General features: G+C 36.5%; 1 non-coding gene across 1 annotated transcript; it reads left to right on the forward strand.

Moving 5' to 3' along the window:
* The first annotated feature begins 835 nt into the window (after nt 1–835).
* Nucleotides 836–942, forward strand: LOC145110526 (small nucleolar RNA R71). The gene has a single exon (XR_013709904.1). It is a non-coding gene; the product is annotated as a small nucleolar RNA R71 (small nucleolar RNA).
* The last annotated feature ends 3,323 nt before the right edge of the window (nt 943–4,265 follow it).

A 4,265-nucleotide genomic window follows, 5' to 3' on the forward strand; every position in this document is an offset into this window, starting at 1 on the left:
ATGTCTTCAAAGTCCATCTTTTTATCTTGCATCGGCTCCTCCTTTTGATAAAAACCTCTTGTCATCATCTTGTATTTTTCCCCCTTTGCGTTTTTGTATTCATCATATGGTAACCACTCCTTTCTCGGATTTCTCCAATCCTCGTCATATTTATCGCCACTTGAATAACATACTTGTACTTTCTGGTTCCCATTCTCATCTATAGGGATGAGCGTGGGACGGAACCGGTACCGACCCGTACCGTTCCCGATTTCCAGAAAACCGAATTTGGTCAAAAGTCAATCCCGAGTACCGAACCGAATTAACATCACCGGTACCGGTACCGGGAATGGTACCGGTTTTCGGTACTAGTACCGGTACCGGTGGTACCGATTCCCGAATTTCATGTATTTGGAGTACCAAGTACCATCCCATATTTTTAAATTCGGTACGGTTCGGTACCGGTTCCGGTACGGTACCGGTACGGGATCGAGATTTGGGACAAACTGCTCATCCCTACTCATCTAGATCACAATCCTAAGTAAGGTGAGGCCCACTACAATTGTCACATACCACCCAGATGGCATGGATGGATTGATCCATCTTTGTCATTCTTTTGTCTAAGCTATCCAATTTTGCCATCACTGTCTCTATATTGTCCGACACCGAGTTCACCGCCCCTCGAGTCAAATCATTCCTTGAATTATGATATTCCCTAGAGTTCTTAGAGAATTCTTCAATTAGCTCCTTTATGACTGCGGGGTTCTTCTTCGTGAGTGGTCCTTGGGAGTCAAGGAACTGCCTTGTTGTAACATTTACTCCATCATAGAAAATGGAGACTTATTGTTGAATGTTCAAGTCATTATGGGGGCAATTCCTCAACAAGATTTTGTATCTCTCCCACGCCTCATATAGTGACTCGCCCGGTTGTTTCTCGAAATTGGTAATGGCTTTCTTCAATTTTGCTATTTTTGAAGGAGGGAAAAATTGGTCAATGAACTCTTCACGCATTTTGGCCCATGTGGTGATGGACCCTGGAGGGAGTGATTTTAGCCAATCTTTCGCGGCTCCCTTAAATGTTACCGATAACATACGAAGCAGAACAGTCTCGTGAGGCTCATTATGAATGTTGAAGTAGTCGGCTATGTCGTTGACCTCGTCGATATGCTTGTATGCGTCTTCGTGATCTTTCCCGTAGAATGTGATGTCCTTGAGTTGAGCGAGTATGTCGCCTTTTAGCTCGAAGGTAGCAGTTGCTGGAATCGCGGGCTGCACGATTCCCGACCCGGTATCATCACGTATCCTCTTCTTGTATTCGCCCATGGTGATATCAGCAATGTTAGCCATAGTGTTATCGGGTTCGCCTTCTTGGTCGCTTTCTTCTTCGGTTTATGTTTCGGTTTCGTATTCGGTTTCTTTTGGAATTGGATCTTGTTCAAAACTCTCAAGCTTGCTTCCCTCGCTCTTTTGACTGCTAGACTCACCCACTTTCTTGCTTTTCTTCTTTCCAAAGACCGATTTAAGGTCCTTGAAAGGTGATTTCTTTGGCAGGTTAGTCTCTTCAACGGTCTTATCCTTGTCTTTCCTTAAAGATGATTCCGGATTTTCAAGAGGTGGTACCAAAGATGAGTTCGATCCTCGGGTCATAAAATACCTAAAAGAAACAAGAAAACACGCGTAAAAAGAACAAAAATGAAATAAAACGAAATTGAAAAATTTACGAGGGACTCATCAAGTCAGTTCGACTGGACTCGACGAGTTCAACAGAAAACTTCAAAAACTAAATAGATTATTAAATAACTAAAACTAGATAACTAATTAACTAAGATGGTAACTTTGTGCAAGAAAAATCTTACACAAAGGATCGATAACTCTATCAATTAAGATAACTAATTAAAAATGTCCCCGACAACGGCGCCAAAAACTTGATGTGTGTTAAATGCACTAGTTTAATCCTACTACTTCAAACACAAATAAACACACGAAAGGTAGTGTACCTATCGTTAGCAATATAGTTCAAGCAAGCAGGGTATCAAACACAGGAACGGTAACAACTAAATTAAATACTAAAATTACCTAATTAAAACAAATAATAAAAAAGAAGGGGTTTTCTCTAGTTTTGCAAGACTAGAAACTTACCAATTAACTAATACTTAAACAAAAAAAAACAACTAGCAACTAAGGAAATTGAAGATAACTAGATTCAATAATAAAAGAGACTTCTGTTTAGGTTTGACTCACTAGTTTCTATAGTTGATTTTATGGAAAGTGCAATGGATTAATTTGTCATTGGCTACCGATAATTGTGATTAGATTCGTGTTCACTATTACTAATCCTTAGAAAACAAATTAATTTAAACAGTGGCCAATTGGTTAAACTAATGAATTTCCTAGTATTTTGATTTGGGTTAAGTAAGACTCGTAGTTTAGCTAATTAAATGACTAATTTAATCAACATCTTGTATGGTTGTTCATCAAACAAGCTTACACATTAACTTACCTGTTTTCTATTAATCATAGGTTCATATTCACTAATACTAGGCATATAATGTTGTTTTCACATAAATCATATAAAACAAGTAATTAAGAGGATGTTCATGCAACTTAATATATTTGGTAATTAACAGAAAAATAGTTATTGTCAACACATAAGGATCGATTACAAGATTAGCAAAACAGTTTTCACCAAATCAAATAATTCACACCATAAAATCAAACTATATTAACAAGCTAATCTACCCTAAACAGAAGATACGTGTTTTAGCTCATAATTACAATAAATAATAACTCAAAAACGAATTCTAGAAGTAAAAACACGGTTTTGTTCAATAGATGAAGAAGAAGAGAGTATATGTTGCCTTTAATCACTTTCGAATTGAACTTTAGGGTGAAATCTTGGAACTCCGGAGCTTCAATAACCCTTCAATACATGACTGGAGGGTCCAACCCGAGCTGTAAGACCGGAGGGTCTTCAGTGAGACACATGACCGGAGGGTCCACGCCGAGCCGTGAGACCGGAGGGTCCTCACCGAGACGCATGACCGGAGGGTCCATGCCGAGCTATAGCCATGAGAGGCTTATTATTTGTGTATGTGGTATTTTGGGGAACTCACTAAGCTTCGTGCTTACCGTGTTGTGTGATATGTGTTTAAGGTACTTCTCAAATTCGCGGGAATGTGTCAGCTTGATTGTACACACCAGTTAGAGATCATGATTTTGAGGATTCTGGGATTTTATCAAACATTTGTTGACTTGTGTTTTGACAACTTATACATTTTGTGGTTTTTGGGAAATGTGACATTGAGTTTATGTGATTTTAAAAATGAAAAATTTATTTGAAAATTACAGTGTTACATATTTTTTGGTAGAAAATAATAAGGTTGCATCGAGATATTATCAAAGAAAAATAAGTAAACCAACATGTGAGATATTCATGTCTATGATGTGGTGTCTTTTGGATCACATACTACCACCCACAGCGTGAGTTAGAGGTCATGTCTGATCTTGTTGTCGACATTCTTCGTATTGGAATTGTATTGGGCAAAACAATCATCTCATCTAAAAGCTATTCTATAGTTAGGATTCAAAAGCCTCTAGATAGATAGGATCCAAAAGACAGAAAAAATTATTGGTTTTCTATCTCTTGTTTTGACAATCTTTCGGTTGAGAGAAAGTATGTGAAAGATTGTCAACAAGATATAAAAAATCATTACTACTTTTTTTGGTGCCGGTTGAAAGAAAGTATGTGAAAGATTGTCAACAAGATATAAAAAATCATTACTACTTTTTTTGGTGCATAATATCCCATTATATGTGCATGTATTATGTAAGCTTGTTATAAATGAAAATATTGTATTTTTATGTAAAATACAACTATATAATGGTTGTATTTCCTTTAACACGTGTTATTTGTTAGCAATAATAACTCACTCGTAACCCAAATATTAGAGAGAAAACACATTACAACTAAATTAATTTATTAATGTAATTTATGCCTACATATCATTAATTGAAACAAATGTGTACATCTTACAACAATTTTCTATACAACTATTGATTTTCTAATGAATCCCAAATGTTATCATTATCAATTCCATAATGGAGATGTGTCAATAAGAAATAGTAAATTGATAAAAAAAAAATCTAAAATCAAAAGAGAATTTCGACATCTTTGTTAACACGTTGTCGTGAGCGTATTAAGCAAATAAATTTCACTGTTGGTTGCACTAATAATATAACACATGGAAGCAGGGTCAGATCCTTAAGGACACAGTCTAACGGTCAAT

Source organism: Lactuca virosa, chromosome 4, assembly GCF_052849685.1.
Source record: "Lactuca virosa cultivar CGN04683 chromosome 4, Lactuca_virosa_CGN04683_v6, whole genome shotgun sequence".
Taxonomy (NCBI): domain Eukaryota; kingdom Viridiplantae; phylum Streptophyta; class Magnoliopsida; order Asterales; family Asteraceae; genus Lactuca; species Lactuca virosa.